Genomic DNA, 17,727 nt, shown 5'->3' on the forward strand with positions numbered 1-17,727 from the left:
TACAGTATTAGGAGGAAACTGGTGTGCATGTGCCTACTACTACTGAATGGAACAATCCTGTGTGTGGAGAACGAGTTGTGGCAAGATATCTGGACAATTGTATAAAGAATTAAAGTGACTGTGTTTAATGTTGATGCTTATTGTGCTTCAGGTACACTGGAAAGACTCTTCAAGTTATTAGCAGAGGAACCTTCCAAAATATCAGTTGCTGAATCCAGTTCAAAGACAGACACCACTGAGGGACTGCACAGATTGACTCAGTGGGCACACCAGAAATAAGGATACCTGGGAGAAATAGCTGCTTACCAATGGGCACAGACCAGAGGGTTGCCCATCAGGTTAGATTTGATAAAGGATTTGGATCCTCACATCCTATCAATGATGGTGTAAAAATCTGGGGGACAAAGGTCCTCCAGAACCTGCTAAAGTAATTGTTCGTGGAGCAGATAATGTGCTGATAGTTTTGAAACCCTAGCAAAAGAAGTGGGAACACGTCCCAACTGACAGATGTTATCTCAGAGAATAATGTATATATATTTTTCCCTTTAGATCAGAATCTGGAAATGGTGCATCGTTGCAGCCACAGTGTCATGGTCCTTTCAACTTCTGCCACTACCCAAGAGATCTTCAGATGAAAAACCAAGAGCCCAACCATGGAAAAGAGAGCTTTATGGAAAACCAAACAGAAGCTATGGATTTACTTGGCTTAGCTGATGAACACTAGTCATTTTGGTATGACAAAGACTACTACTGCTACCAATATATTAGAAACTTGTCTGGTGGCGGTACCAACCCCTTTACAGTTATGGACAAAGCTGATAGGGGTATCTACACAAGATGACGACATACAAGAAGAAGATGTGACTCAAAACTTCATATACAATAGGAATTTTTGCTAAAATTTGTGCATGCATTGCTTTGTGTTGTTGTATACAGTGTACACTTATATGGTACCTTGTATAAATAATGTTTGGCTCAAAATAGCCAAGGAGGGATTGTAGTGCGAATATAAAAATGGCTATTTTGAATCCATATATTGAAATATACAGAATGCATTCAGACCAGGACAGAGCTGCATTTCTAGTCAAAAACAGTTACAGACAAGATAATGGTTACAGTGACAATCTTGAGAATCTATGTTTATATGGCGCCCCTGAGGGTTCAGTCACCACAGAAGTACTGCACCTCCTCCTGAGGTGTGGTACCCCACTATCCAGGTAAGGTGGAGAAACCTGACCACGCTCCAACACCTGCACCCCACACCACAAAGTCGTGTAGCAAAGCACCTTCGGTGGCTCCCTGCTTGGAGTGTAGCATAGCACCCCTTGGTGGCTCCCTGCTTGGAACACGAAATGTGCTGGGAGGGGGGTGGAGTTTAGTTCACATAAAAGAGCGGGAGGAGTTGAGTCAGTCAGTCAGTCTTTCATTCAGTCAGTGAGTGAGGATGTAGAAGGACAGAGTGTGAGACAGAGAAGATCCCCGGGAGAGGGATGGAAGAAGGAAGTGCTGCAGCAGGCCACAGTGATCGGGTCTGCTAGCACAGGAAAGAGACAGAGAAAGGAAGCTTGATTCTCCGTTGGGACGAAGGATTAGCACGGCACGTGAGGAGAATAAGAGAACAAGGACCAGGGTTAGAACCCTTTTCAAGTTCTAAGCGCAAGGCCGGGGTCCGGTCCCCGAGGTTGTACGAATACTAATGGTCCTGCAGCAGACACCGGAGGAATAGAAGTAGTGACCACTTTATTCCCACACAAGACTTGGGGGCACAACAGCAACATATTAGTGAGCCGGGACTTAGTAGCAAGGAGTCCCCGACGCAGGCTACAGCTGTCTGCCGTACAAGTAGAGTTCATAGGAACATCTGACAGGAGGAACTCCAGTGTAACTCAGTACTAGGAGTACTTCATTCAAAGGCGCTATAAGAGGAGACGTTCAGAAAAGGCAAATATGTTGGCGGAGTGTTGGAAAGGAGTACTTCATCTTGCCTGGAAGTTGGCTGAGCTCCTGACCCGGAGGACATGGCACAGATGCGGGCACCTGTACCTGCAACAGACTGTGAGTAAAGCTTTGGAACTACATGCCCTGGTGTCCTCCACTTATACCTGCGCCAACCTGCCCAGCACTGCTACATCCCTTGCACCTGACACTACACCATCTACGTGTCACTTCACCTACACTGCCCTGGGACTACAGCCCTGCCTGTGGAGGGCTATAACATCACTGCTGCACCACACCATCTGTCCCAGAGGATCTGTCTGCAGCGTCGGCTTACATCTCTATTGTCGAACACCACAGGTGGCGTCACAAATCACTCATCATAAGCACACTGAACATTTCCCTTTTACAATGGGCGCCCAGGGCCGGGTCCCAGCTGCCGTGACATCTCCCATTGAAGCTCATCGGGCCTGGTACCGAGTACCCCACAGCCCTGGGTGTGAGGGCGCCCCATTTGCTGTTTGTCATTGTAAAACATTAAGGTTTATTTAACCTCTGTCTGTGGTGAGTTTATCAGACCATTAGCTGCATTTCTGATGTGACAGACAATACTGACAGTTACGCAATCTTGACATTACCTAAAACCATTTCACTCCACAAATAGTTCTAAGTTTCTATGTTTGTTATTGTAAGAACATTAAGGTTTATCTGTGGTAGCTTTATCTAAATCCATTGTGGCTTTTATATTCTAAATGTCCCGTTACACCTAGCGACTCACCAGCGATCCCGACCAGCGATATGACGCGGTCAGGATCGCTGGTGCATCGCTAGGTGGTCGCTAGTGAGCTGCCACACAGGCAGATCTCACTAGCGACATAGCTGGGGACGGGGGTCGCTACTTACCTGTCAGACGTGGCGATCCTGCGTCCTCCCGCCCGCGTCCACGTGTCGCTCGTCGTCTTAGCAGGAAGCGCCGCAGGAAGTGACCGACGAGGAATGATCCAGCAGCTTCTCGCGCGATCAGCGATAACCAGCGGGGGAGCCGGTCGGAGGTAAGTATCACATGCAGTGATATCGCTAGTAATATCGCTGCAACGTCACAAAATCGGTGACTTTACAGCGATATTGCTAGCGATATCGCAGTGTGTAATGGGGGCTTAAGGGTCTATGACCCATTGTCTGATGATTCCATGATATCTCAGTTTCATCCAATCTTGAAAGCGGGCCACTGAAAGGGCTGGATGAAACTAGCAGTTACACCTAAGTGTAATTTATTATATAAGGCCAGAGAAACATGACGTAGGCAGAAGCAGAACTGGATACCTGTATGTGTACAGTGTTGATACCTGCACAAGTGGGGACACCCGTGCAGTGTTATGAATCTCCCAGGGGTCTCTGTCTTGGCGTTGCTTCTCTGATATTCCAGATGGATGATGTTTAAAATCCTCTTGGTGATTGATGATGTGAGTATACTGTATATAGTTAATCTTTATATATACTGTACTTACTCATTATATGTATTTAATCTTTATCTGTACTTAACCTTTGTATCGTAAAATATACAAAAGTGTACGCAATCATACTATCCAATCAAACAATTCCTTTAATTTTGTACCTTCAAATAAAATTGCATTATATCGCAAGTAGTAGCCTTCTTTAAAGCTGTATCCGAACCTTACTGTTAAAAACTTGGCAATACACCGCCCCAGCCCCCCCCCGGTAAGTATAATCTAACTTGTTTTTCTTATCTTTCAGGTTTCATCGGGGGGGGGGGGGCTTATCTACAGCATTACAGAATGCTGTAGATAAGCCCCTGATGGCGGTGCCGGCAGCTGATAGGGCTAAAAATACGGCACATATTCCCTTTAAATTGCCAGCACAGTATGACACTGTGCTTGAACATCATCTGAAGAATCCGGGTGGTCGTGTTACATATCTGAGTTCGGAATCACAAAATGAGCTGATTTCTGCACCGGCCAGTGTAAAGGGGGTTTTACACTAAGCAATATCGCTAGCAATATCGCTAAAACGTCACTGGTTTTGTGACGTTATAGCGATATTGCTAGTGATATCGCTATGTGTGATACTTACCAGCGACCGGCTCCCCCGCTGCTCATCGCTGATCGCGCGAGAATGTCCGGCTCCATTTCTCGTCGTCTGCTTCCTGCTGGGCTTCCTGCTGTGACGTCCAGCGACGCGTGGAGGCGGGCGGGAGGACGCAGGATCGCTGTGTGTGAATGGTAAGTATCGTGCGCTGCGTCGCTGCTGCAACGCTGTGAGATCTTTCTGTATGAAAGCTCACTAGCGATCATTTAGCGATGCACCAGCGATCCTGACCGGGTCGGATCGCTGGTTGGATCGCTGGTGCATCGCTAAATGTAAAAGGGCCTTAACTATGTGCACTGTCGTACAGGACGTAGAAGAAGCACAGTTCTTTTCAGTAATTGTGGATTCAACTATTGCTATCAAAAGAACTGACCAATTCTCCTTATCACTGAGATATGTAACAAAAGTGGCAAACAGCATTGAGCGGTTTATAAAATTTGACGAGCTTCCAGATGGCCATGCAGTCATTCTATGATGTACTAGCTGAAGAGCCTGGCGCTGCCCGGGCATAGTAACTAACTACGGTTAGTTATAACAAATTATAATGACTACCGTATATACTCGTGTATAAGCCGAGATTTTCAGCCCATTTTTTTGGGTTGAAAGTCCCCCTCTCGGCCTTATACACAAGTCATATACCTGAGGGTCGTGGGGGTGGGGGAGCGGGGGTGTCAGAGATCATACTTACCTCCCCTGGCGTGTTCTCTGCAGCTCCCCCGCTTCTCCACGGTCTCCCTTCCTGCCTTCAGCGGTGACATGATACCGCTCATTAAACTCATGAATATGCACATATTCATGAGTGTAATGAGCAGTACCACGTGACTGCTGAAGGCAGGAAGGGAGACCGTGGAGAAGCCGTGCTGCCGCTGCAGACACTGCGCCGGGGGGGTAAGTATAGCGATATTCACCTGTCTGGGGTGTCCATCGCTGCTCACCGCTGTCTGCTGCATCCTCTGTCTGTGACGTTTAGGCACCAGGGGGCGCGGTGACGTGGTTAGTGCGCGCCGTGCCCTCTGCTGCCTGAACGTCACTGACAGACGACATGGCAAACAGCGGTGAGCAACTATGGCCCCCAGACAGGTGAGGTCCTGAGCAGGAGAGGTGAGTATGGCATTTTTTTTTTGCAGCAGCATATGGGGGCATAATATATGGAGCATTTTATGGGGGCAGCATATGGGGGCATGTTCTATGGAGCAGCATATGGGGGCATATCCTATGGAGCAGCATATGTGGGCATATCCTATGGGGCAGCATATGGGGGCATATCCTATGGAGCAGCATATGTGGGCATATTCTATGGAGCAGCATATGGGGGCATATCCTATGGGGCAGCATATGGGTTGCATAGTCTATGGGGCAGTATATGGGGGCATATTCTATGGAGCAGCATATGGGGGCATATTCTATGGAACAGCATATGGGGGCATATTCTATGGGGCAGCATATGGGAGCATATTCTATGGGGCAGCATATGGGAGCATAGTCTATGGAGCAGCATATGGGCGCGTAGTCTATGGAGCATCTTATGGGGGCATAATCTATGGAGCATTTTATGGGGGCATAATCTATGGAGCATCTTATGGGGCATAATCCATGGAGCATTTTATGGGGGAATAATCTATAGAGCATCTTATGGGGGCATAATCTATGGAGCATCTTATGGAGCCATAACCTTTATGGTGTATTATATGGGGCATATTATTCTATGGAGCATCTTGTGGGGGCATTATTAACCTTTGTGCAGCATTATATGGGGTGTATTTTGTATGGAGCATTTGTCGGGCCATCATGAACTGTATGGATCATTATATGGAGCTCCTGATTCAATATGGATATTCAAAAACATTTAACCTACTGATGTCTCAATTAATTTTACTTTTATTGGTATCTATTTTTATCTTATTTTTATCTTTGAAATTTACCAGTAGCTGCTGCATTTTCCACCCTAGGATTATACGTGAGTCAATAAGTTTTCCCAGTTTTTTGTGGCAAAATTAGGGGGGGTCGGCTTATACACGCGTATATACGGTATATCTACAGTTAGGACCATATATATTTGCACAGAGACATTTTTCTAATTTTGGTTCTAGACATTACCACAATGAATTTAAAACAAAACAATTCAGATGCAGTTGAAGTTCAGACTTTCAGCTTTCATTTGAGGGTATCCACATTAAAATTGAATGAAGGGTTTAGGAGTTTCAGCTCCTTAACATGTCCAACCCTGTTTTTAAAGGGACCAAAAGTAATTGGACAGATTAAATAATTGTAAATAAAATTTTCATTTCTAGTACTTGGTTGAAAACCCTTTGTTGGCAATGACTGCCTGAAGTCTTGAACTCATGGACATCACCAGACGCTGTGTTTCCTCCTTTTTGATGCTCTGCCAGGCCTTCACTGCGGTGGTTTTCAGTTGCTGTTTCTTTGTGGGCCTTTCTGTCTGAAGTTTAGTCTTTAACAAGTTTAATGCATGCTCAATTGGGTTGAGATCAGGTGACTGACTTGGCCATTCAAGAATATTCCACTTCTTTGCTTTAATAAACTCCTGGGTTGCTTTGGCTTTATGTTTTGGGTCATTGTCCATCTGTAGTATGAAACGACGATCAAACAGTTTGGCTGCATTTGGCTGGATCTGAGCACACAGTATGGCTCTGAATACCTCAGAATTCATTCGGCTGCTTCTGTCCTGTGTCACATCATCAATAAACACTAGTGACCCAGTGCCACTGGCAGCCATGCATGCCCAAGCCATCACACTGCCTCTGCCGTGTTTTACAGATGATGTGGTATGCTTGATCATGAGCTGTACCATGCCTTCGCCATACTTTTCTCTTTCCATCATTCTGGTAGAGGTTGATCTTGGTTTCATCTGTCCAAAGAATGTTCTTCCAGAACTGTGCTGGCTTTTTTAGATGTTTTTTAGCAAAGTCCAGTCTAGCCTTTTTATTCTTGATGCTTATGAGTGGCTTGCACCGTGCAGTGAACCCTCTGTATTTACTTTCATGCAGTCTTCTCTTTATGGTAGATTTGGATATTGATATGCCTACCTCCTGGAGAGTGTTGTTCACTTGGTTGGCTGTTGTGAAGGGGTTTCTCTTCACCATGGAGACTATTCTGCGATCATCCACCACTGTTGTCTTCCGTGGGCGCTCAGGTCTTTTTGCATTGATGAGTTCACCAGTGCTTTCTTTCTTTCTCAGGATGTACCAAACTGTAGATTTTGCCACTCCTAATGTAGCAATTTCTCGGATGGGTTTTTTCTGTTTTTGCAGCTTTAGGCCTCTTTCACACTTCCGTTTTTGACAATCAGTCAAGATCCGCCAATTTTGAAAAAAAACGGATCCGCCATTTTTCTTTGCGGATCCGTTTTTTTCCCCATTGACTTTCATTATTGGTGGATCCTGACTGATTGCCGTCAGTTGCATCCGTTTTTGTGAGGATCCGCCACAATGTTAGTGTCCGTCACCATCCTCAAAGATTTCCAAACGGAGCTTGCAACGTTTTTTTTGCCGGCGGATCCTCCAGACACTGAATTAACCCCAAATTCTGTCTGGGTGCGGGACAAAAAAAATCTCTCTCTTTCTCTCTCTCTCTCTCCTCTCTCTCTCTCTCTCCTTCCCGGCCAGCGGTTCCTTTAAATTTCCTCATTTTCAGGATCCGTCTAAAAACGGATCCTATGCCATCCGTTCACATCAGTTGAGAACGGATCTGCTTGTCTGCCTTTTTGGCGGATTTTAACTGATGCAAATAACTGAAGTGTGAAAGAGGCCTAAGGATGGCTTGTTTCACCTGCATGGAGAGCTCCTTTGACCGCATGTTTTCTTCACAGCAAAACCTTCCAAAATGCAAGCACCACACCTCAAATCAACTCCAGGCCTTTTATCTGCTTAATTGAGAATGACATAACGAAGGGATTGCCCACACCTGTCCATGAAATAGCCTTGGAGTCAATTGTCCAATTACTTTTGGTCCCTTTAAAAACAGGGTGGCACATGTTAAGGAGCTGAAACTCCTATCCCGTCATCCAATTTTAATGTGGCTTAATGTGATTCAAATGAAATCTGAAAGTCTGAACTTCAACTGCATCTGAATTATTCTGTTTTGTTTAAAATTCATTGTGGTAATGTCTAGAACCAAAATTAGAAAAATGTTGTCTCTGTCCAAACATATATGGACCTAACTGTATATATATATATATATATATAAAGCTGAGTGTATAGCCCCGCCCACGCCGCATAGCCACATTCACTATAATATCCCACATCATCCCGTCAGCCATAGCCGGACTACTACCCCTAATAACCCACATCATCCCGTCACAGCCGCCAAACTACTACCCCTAATATCCCACATCGTCCCGTCAACCAGAGCCACCGGACTACTAATATCCCACATCATCCCGTCACAGCCGCCGGACTACTACCCCTAATATCCCACATCGTCCCATCAGCCAGAGCCACCGGACTACTAATATCCCACATCATCCCATCAGCCATAGCCACCGGACAGCTACCCCTAATATCCCACATCATCCCGTCACAGCCGCTGGACTACTACCCCTAATATCCCACGTCATCCTGTCAGCCAGAGCCACCGGACTACTACCCCTAATATCCCACATCGTCCCATCAGCCAGAGCCACCGGACTACTAATATCCCACATCATAACGTCAAAGCCACCGGACTACTACCCCTAATATCCCACATCATCCCGTCAGCCATAGCCACCGGACAACTACTTCTAATATCCCACATCATCCCATCACAGCCGCTGGACTACTACACCTAATATCCCACATCATCCCGTCAACCAGAGCCACTGGACTACTACCCCTAATATTCCACGTCATCCTGTCAGCCAGGGCCACCGAACTATTCCCCCTAATATCCCACATCATCCCATCAGTCTGGGGTCAGAACTAGAGTGCTGAGTGGAATGGTCCTAACTTCCATACCAGGGATCCCTTTAATAGAAGGCTGGGGTGAGAATCAGTGCGCTGAGGGATTTACCCTAACTTCCATACCGGAGATCCCTTTAAGAGATGCCTGGGGTCAGTACCAAAGAGCAGAGTGGATTTGCCCTCACTTCCATACCAGGGATCCCATTAAGAGAGCCTGGGATCAGAACCAGAGCGCTGAGTGGATATGCCCTGACTTCCATACCAATGATCCTTTTAAAAGAATCCTGGGGTCAGATTCAGAGCGCTGAGGGATTTGCCCTAACTTCCATCCAGGAGATGTCTTTAAGAGAGCCTGGGGTCAGTACCAGAGCATTTGAAGGCATTTGCCCTGACTTCCATACCCGGGGATCCCTTTAAGAGAGCCTGGTGTCAGAACCAGAACGCTGAGTGGAATTGCCCTAACTTCCATACCAGGGATCCCTTTAAGAGAGGCCTGGTGTTAGAACGAAAGCGCTGGTTGGATTTGCCCTGACTTTAATACCAATGATCCATTTAATAGAGGCCTGGGGTCAGAATCAGAGCACTGAGAGATTTGCCGACTTCCTGTCACGGTCCTGTTAGGGTTGGCGTGCAGTCACCACTGAGCAAGGACTCACCCACACTGCAGAGGGGCCTGGGGTCAGACACGGCCGGATAGTTCAGGCAAACAGGACCTGGAGAAGCTGAAGTCAGTGAGCAGTGAAGGACCTACAGTCATGAGTCTGCAAGGGGGCAGGGCTTAGCATCCTGCTGCCAGAGATAGGCAAAATACTGTACAGGAATAGGCAAAATACTATACAGGAATACTCAAAGTCAGACAAACCGGGTCATACACAGAGATAACAGTAAAGTACCAGGGATGAGACAGAATGGATAGTCGGGGATAGGCAGTGGTCAAAGCCAAACAGACATAGAAGGTACCAAGCAGAATCCAACAAGCAATATCCAGAGAACAGGCCGAGTCGTACACCAAGTTATCAGGCAAACAAGAACACAGCACAAACACACTCAGGGGTCAACACACTCTGCCAAAGGCGAAAGTATAACTGACGGGGATAGGAGCTTCCTGAGGCCATAAGAATCCTTCCCAGAATCAGGGAGAGGCCACAATATTGAGCCCCAGATGTGCAGGTAAGCCTGCACTGGGATCATAACCTTTAACCTCAGAAGTGCCAGTCATCAGCACAGGTTCCAGACATTAACCCCATATGTGCGAGCCAAACCCGCACATGACAGTACCCGCCTCTCAACGGGGGGCCTCTGGATCCCCAGGCTTGCCCGGGTACTTAGCATGGAAAGCCTGCACCAGGCGATCAGCATGCATCAACCAGGCCGGCACCCAGGACCTGTCTTCCGGTCCATACCCCTTCCAATGAGCCAGGTACTGTACCGACCGCCGTACCAACCTGGAATCTACGATATGACCCACCTCGTACTCCACCTGCCCCTCGACCAAAACAGGAGGAGCAGCAAACTCGGAGTCTCCCCGGACTGCTTCAAAAGGTTTCAGTAGAGATTTATGGAAGACGTTAGGGATCTTGAAAGAAGGTGGAAGGCACAGCCTATACGCCACTGGATTGATTTTTTCCACAATCTTGTATGGGCCAATGAATTTGGGCCCCAACTTGGCTGAAGGAACCTTCAACTTAATATTTCAAATGGAGAGCCAAACCTTCTCTCCAACCTGAAACGTGGGACCTGGTGTTCGTTTCCTGTCCGTGAAAAACTTATACCTGTCCTGAGACCTAGATATATTCTGCTGAACTTCCGCCCGTGTATTCTTTAATCGCTGAACAGAGCCCTCAGCCCTGGGACACCCCGAGTCCAGTCGAGAAAACTCACCAAAATGAGGACTGAAGCCATAATTGATCAAGAAAGGAGTCATACCCGTGGATTGACTCACCCGACTATTGAAGGCAAATTCAGCCAACGGCAGTGCATTGCACCAGTCATTCTGTCTAGCAGAAGTTAGACACCTGAGGATCTGTTCCAGGGACTGATTAGTGCGTTCCGTCTGACCATTGCTCTCAGGATGGTATGCAGACGAAAAGGACAGAGACATCCCTAATTTTTTGCAAAAAGCACGCCAAAACTTAGCCACAAACTGCACACCACGATCAGACACCACATTCAGGGGTACCCCATGCAACCGGATCACATGCTGCACAAACAATTTGGATAAAGTCTCAGCTGACGGTAGTGCGGACAGGGGTACAAAATGAGCCTGCTTAGAAAATCTGTCCACCACTACCCAAACCACCGTATTACCCTTAGGCAAAGGGAGATTGGTAACAAAATCCATGGACAAGTGAGTTCATGGTCTTTCGGGCAATGCCAAGGGCATCAGCTCCTCTGCCGGCCGGCTATGAGAGCTTTTAGAACGAGCGCAGACCCCACAACCAGAAATAAATTTTTTTATGTCCGAACCAAGGGTAGGCCACCAAAAGATCCTAGCCACCGCCAGACGCGTGGCTGAAATACCAGGGTGAGCACCCAGCTTGGATTCATGGAACTCCTGCAAGAGTTTCAGGCGATGTTGCTCTGGGACAAACAACTTACCCCCCCAGCTTAGCCGCCGGAGCCAGCGACTGGGCCCCCTGAATATCCCGTTCCAATTCAGAGACCCCTGCTAACGCAACCCCAGGGTGAAGAATGGAGGACGGTGGCTCAGGGGGAGACACCGGGTGAAAACTGCGTGATAAGGCGTCAGCCTTGACATTCTTAGACCCTGGACGAAATGTAATCGTAAACTGAAACCGGGAAAAAAAAGTGACCAAACGGGCCTGTCTGGGCGTTAGTCTTTTAGCAGACTCAATGTATGAAAAATGTTGTGATCGGTGATCACAGTAACCGGGCGACTGGCCCCCTCCAAAAAGTGCCTCCATTCTTCAAATGCCAATTTGACCGCAATAAGCTCTCTATTGCCTACGTCGTAATTTCTTTCTGCAGCAGAGAACTTCTTGGAAAAGAAAGCACATGGCCTGAGGTTGGTTAGAGTGGCAGGCCCTTGGGACAACACCGCCCCCACCCCCACCTCGGAGGCGTCCACTGCGACGATGAATGGTTTGGACGGACCTGGCTGTACTAACACGGGAGCAGTCCCTCCCGGACCTTTATCAAATTATATGCCCCCCGAAGATCCAGTTTGGAGAACCATTTAGCACCTGAAAGTTGGTTACACAAATTGGGAATCAACGGAAGGGGGTACGTATTTCGTACAGTAATCTTATTGAGCTCACGAAAATCGAGGCAGGGACGTAAACCGCCATCTTTTTTCTTCACAAAAAAAAATCCTGCCGCCACAGGTGAGACTGAGGGACGTATGTGTCCTTTGCGAAGAATCTCAGTAATGTAATCTTTCATGGCAAAGTGCTCATGGCCAGATAAATTAAACAGACGGACTTTAGGTAATTTAGCCCCCGGGACTAACTCGATAGCGCAGTCAAAGGGTCTATGTGGTGGCAACATCTCGGCATCGCTTTCAGAGAATACATCTTCGAATTCTTTCAGGTACTCCGGAATACCTTCAAGCTCGACAGATGACACAGATACAGATTTAACAGGTTCGACCAGTAGTGCAGATTTATCATGTAACATCAAATCATTAAAACCCCATTGAACAATCTCCTCCATTTTCCAGTTAATAACTGGGTTATGGTGTTGTAACCAGGGCATGCCCAACCCCAATCCTGCTGGTAGATTGTCCAGAACCAAACAACTTAAGTTTTCCACATGAGCAGCGCCCACTCTGAGCGAAAACAAGTCAGACATAAAGAGAATTCCCTCCTTAGTGAGGGGGGAGGAGTCAATGGCCACAACCTTGATCAGAAGCTTGAGTCTAACTGTCCCTATCTTACAGCGTGTGAAAAATTGGGAGTCAATAAGATTGATGGATGATCCGCAGTCCACGAAGGCAGTAGAGGGAAAAAACAACTGTCCACTAACAGTTCCACATGAAGCAACACCTTAGAAAACGAGGAAAAGGGTACCTGAGGGTCTGAGTAGTCTCCCCGCTGACTACCCAGACCTAGTCGTTTCCCGTCGACCGGGTCGAGGATGGGCAATCAGGACACTCCCTTTTCCAATGTCCCGTTTTACCGTAGTAAAAGCATAACTGGCTTTCTCTCCGTTGTTGTCTCTCCTTTCCCTTCAGGGAGAGAGCCCCTACGTCCATGGGCACAGAAACAGTCTCTTTTCCACTAGGGAACAATGGAGTTTCCACCTGCATCACCCCTCTGGCCCGCAACCTGCGGTCCATCCGGATGGCCTGGGTCATGGCGTCCTCGAGAGAGTTAGGTGGGGCATGTAGTGCCAAGGCATCCTGTAGCCACTCGGACAAGCCTCTGTGAAAAAGTCCTCGGAGTGCGTTGTCGTCCCAAGAGACCTCTGCGGCCCAGCGGTGGAATTCAGTGCAAAACCACTCAGCCGAGTGTTTTCCCTGACAGACACTCATCACCATGTCCTCTGCCAATCGCACTCGGTCAGGCTCATCATATATGTGCCCGAGGGCTTCAAAAAATGCATTCACAGACACTCTCTCAGGGGCAGTGGGAGGAAGGGAAAAAGCCCAAGAGATTGTATGGGATCCATATTTCTCAGCAGAGAAAAAAACAAACAAAAACTTAACGGTCAGTTATAATGTCACGGTCCTGTTAGGGTCAGCGTGCAGTCACCGCTGAGCAAGGACTCACCCACACTGCAGAGGGGCCCGAGGTTAGACACGGCCGGATAGTTCAGGCAAACAGGACCTGGAGAAGCTGAAGTCAGTGAGCAGTGAAGGACCTACGGTCATGTGACTGCAAGGGGGCGGGGCTTAGTGTCCTGCTGCCAGAGATAGGCAAAATACTATACAGGAATACTCAAAGTCAGACAAACCGGGTCATACACAGAGATAACAGTAAAGTACCAGGGATGAGACAGAATGGATAGTCGGGGATAGGCAGTGGTCAAAGCCAAACAGACATAGAAGGTACCAAGCAGAATCCAACAAGCAATATCCAGAGAACAGGCCGAGTCGTACACCAAGTTATCAGGCAAACAAGAACACAGCACAAACACACTCAGGGGTCAACACACTCTGCCAAGGGCGAAAGTATAACTGACGGGGATAGGAGCTTCCTGAGGCCATAAGAAGCCTTCCCAGAACCAGGGAGAGGCCACAATAATGAGCCCCAGGCATGCAGGTAAGCCTGCACTGGGATCATAACCTTTAACCTCAGAAGTGCCAGTCATCAGCACTGGTTCCAGACATTAACCCCACATGTGCGAGTCAAACCCGCACTGAGATCATGACACTTCCATACCGGAGATCCCATTAAGAGAGGCCTGGGGTCAGTACCAAAGCGCTGGATGGATTTGCCCTCACTTCCATACCAATGATCCCTTTAAGAGGGAAGATGTGCCTATTGGATGGAGGATGTGTAATGTGTATATGGGCACGGGAGGGGGGATTAATTTCTGTCGTGCTCTATGCTCCTTTCTGGGGGGCAGACAATGGCTGTGGACAGAGGCATACCTAGGGGGGCAGCCGGGGCATTTGCCCCGGGCGCAGCCAGCAGGGGGGGCGCAGTCGGGCCACCTGCCGCTCCCCCGACCGGTAGTCGGCCGTTCTCTGTCCACAGAAAGCTGCAACCTGTCAGCTGAGCCAGCTCCCAGAACGGAGTTAATTTTTGCTTACGATGATGTCACCAGAAGGGGCGGGGCCTCTTTCAGTCCACGCTGTGCTGAGGCTGCTGGAGAAGCAGGAAATGAGGGGCTACATCATGAGGCTGTGTGAGAAGACCGAGGGGGCTGGAGCTGTGTGAGGAGAAGACCGATGGGGCTGGAGCTGTGTGAGAAGACCGAGGGGCTGGAGCTGTGTGAGGAGAAGACCGAGGGGCTGCACCATGGCCCCTTGTACAAATGGGAATGAGGACTCAAGACTCAGTGTGAGTACTCTAAGGATGGATTTTGGAAAGGGGTTGCTGTTACTTGAGTGGGGCTGCATAGCAAAGATTATGATGAGGAGCTGTGTGGGTATTAGGGGGATGATGAGGGTCTGTGTGGAGAATTGGGTGATGAGCTGTGTGGAGAAGGGGTTATGAGGAGGATGATGAGGTGCTGTGTGGGGATTAGGAGGATGATGAGGTGCTGTGTGGGGATTAGGAGTATCATGAGGTGCTGTGTGGGGATTAGGAGTATCATGAGGTGCTGTGTGGGGATTAGGAGTATCATGAGGCGCTGTGTAGGTATTAGGGGGATGAGGAGGTGCTATGGGGGATTAGGAGGATGATGAGGTGCTGTGTGGGGATTAGGGGGATGATGATGTGCTGTGTGGGGACTAGGATGATGAGGTGCTGTGTGGGGATTAGGGGGATGATGAGGCGCTGTGTGGGGATTAGGGGGATGATGAGTGGCTGTGTGGAGAATTGGGGGTAATGAGGGACTGTGTGGAGGAGTGATGTGGGGGTGATGATGGGCTGTGTGGGGAATGGGGGGATTTAATGTGTGTCGGGAGATTTGAGGACACAAAATGAGCAAGGAGGGAGATGCAGGACATGTATGAGGAAACAGTATGGCGGAATGGGGGGCATGTATGAGGAAACTGTATAGGGGGATGTGTGCAGCAGGCACATTATGGTGAGTGGGGATGGGTGCAGACAGTATGGGGAGCGAACGGGGGAATGTATGCGGACACAGTATGAGTAGTGATGTGAAAAATGTATGTGGACAGAGTACGGAGAGTGAGGGTGATGGATGTGTGCAGACACAGTGGGGTTATGTGAGAGGGGTATGTGTGAGCAGACAGTATAGAAAGTAGGGGATAAATATACGAGGAGACAGTATGGTGAACAGGAGAATGTGAGACAGTATGAGGAGGGAGGGGAATAGTATGAGGTGACAGTATCGGGGGAGAAAAGTGAGTGGGCACAGAATACAGACTGAGTAGTGGTGGTGTAGCATGGTGAGACAGTGTAAGGGTACAGTCAGGAGGGGACAGTATACCAAGGAGAGGGAGTGTGATGATACAGTACAGTATAGAGTGTGGGCACTATAGGGGAGACATAATGTGAAAGGACTGTGTGTAGAGGGGGCCAGTATGGAAAGGAGAGGTCAGTGTAAAGAGCATGTACCATAAGAGGAACAGTGTGGGGTCCTATTTTGTGCAGACAATATAGTGAGGGGCAATTATTTACTCAGGGGCTCAGTGTACTGCAGATATTTTTATTTAGGAGCATTATAATGACACTTCTATCTTTAAGGGCATCGTGTGGAGAGTTGGTGCAGAAGACCGGAGAAGATGGAAGTCTACAGAGATGGCTGTGGATGAGAAAACTCATCATGGGGTCTGGACAAGAGGAAGAAAAGATGGAGAACGACTCAAACATCTATAAGGTACCTGGATGTAAATAATATTTGTGATATTGACTAATTCTCATGTTTTTATTTATGTTAGAAACATTAAAGGGGTTCTCCAGGTTTGTGCTGAGTCTGCAGTCATTCTATGTGACTGCAGACGTCTGAATTCTCACAGTGCTCACCGAACACTGTTCGGATTCTCTCGTGCCGGTAATTTACATACATACGGTCACATGCTGATTAGACATGTGTGGCCTCACTCAATGAAAATGAACGGAGCGAGGCCGGGCACGTCTAGTCGGAATGTGGCCAGAGGTATATAAATCACATACTTGTGCTGACATGACTGTACATCAGCAAGGGAGAATCCTAAAAGTGTGCAGTGCATTCGTTGTGAGAATTCAGAAGCTGCAATGTCAGGATTCAGCGCTGCAGGTTCCAGTGGCATCACATGGACACTTCACTCATATGCGATTTTCATACTTATGGTCCTGTGACAACGAGCTTCTCTTCCTGCTTCTTTCAGTTTTTCATTGAACATTGAGAGCATTAGGGAGAGCAGCTCGTGGGTACATGACTAAGTGAGCAAATCACATGTGTGCTGATGGGGGGGGGGCACCGGACCGAATTCTCGCCCCGGGTGCCAGAAAGCCTAGATACACCTCTGGCTGTGGAGCTTATGTTCCCAGGGATGCTAGATTTCTCTCACCATGTCAGTGTCTGCTGAGGTGTTTTCTGGAGTGGGAAAACTGTTGCTCATAGCAACCAATCACAGTTCAGCTTCTTTTAAACAGCGCTGGTGAAATGAAAGATGCTTCGTGATTGGTTGGTGATACCCACACACACACACATTCATTTTTATATATAGAGATTAATAAATACACTCACCAGAGAACTTGGTCTTAATGTGAATCTAATGAGAGGGCAAGCTTATGATGGAGCAAGGACAATGTCAGGTCATTTAATGGGGCTGCAAGCCAAAACAAAACTGCTCTGAAAAAGCATATTATGTACATTGTTGCGCACACAATCTCAATTTGATTCTGCTAGACGCTGCACCCCTGCCCCCGTGCCCAGTAATGGGGAATCTCCAGCACCTACCTCCACCTGCAGAGCCGCAGAGCCGCACACCACATATATGGCTGCTCTGTGCGCACAGGACCTGGGATGAGGTCACAGTCTGAGGATCCTAACTCCTCCCATGTGACTGATCACATGACTGTGACCTCATCCCAGGTCCTGTGCGCACAGAACAGCCATATATGTGGAGTGCGGCTCTGCAGGTGGAGGTAGGTGCTGGAGATTCCCCATTACTGGGCGCAGGGGACATTAACCCCCTCAGTGCTGGGGACATTTCTCTCCTCGCTCCCATATAACTTACTGACGGCCATTTCTTCTCTTTCTCTGG

The 17,727-nt window shown here is 48.0% G+C and overlaps 1 protein-coding gene across 1 annotated transcript in view; it reads right to left on the reverse strand.

Annotated features, from left to right (window-relative positions):
* The window catches only part of LOC141050952 (oocyte zinc finger protein XlCOF7.1-like), a 60,972-nt gene extending 43,459 nt beyond the window's left edge, over positions 1-17,513 (reverse strand). The window contains exon 1 of the mRNA XM_073547677.1: positions 17,421-17,513. The gene's annotated coding sequence lies outside the window, so the exon portion shown is untranslated. The remainder of the gene's footprint in view (positions 1-17,420) is intronic.
* Between the last annotated feature and the right edge of the window lie 214 nt (positions 17,514-17,727).

The sequence above is a fragment of the Dendrobates tinctorius genome, unplaced genomic scaffold, assembly GCF_039654945.1.
Source record: "Dendrobates tinctorius isolate UK_male_01 unplaced genomic scaffold, ASM3965494v1 ptg000155l, whole genome shotgun sequence".
Classification (NCBI taxonomy): Eukaryota; Metazoa; Chordata; class Amphibia; order Anura; family Dendrobatidae; genus Dendrobates; species Dendrobates tinctorius.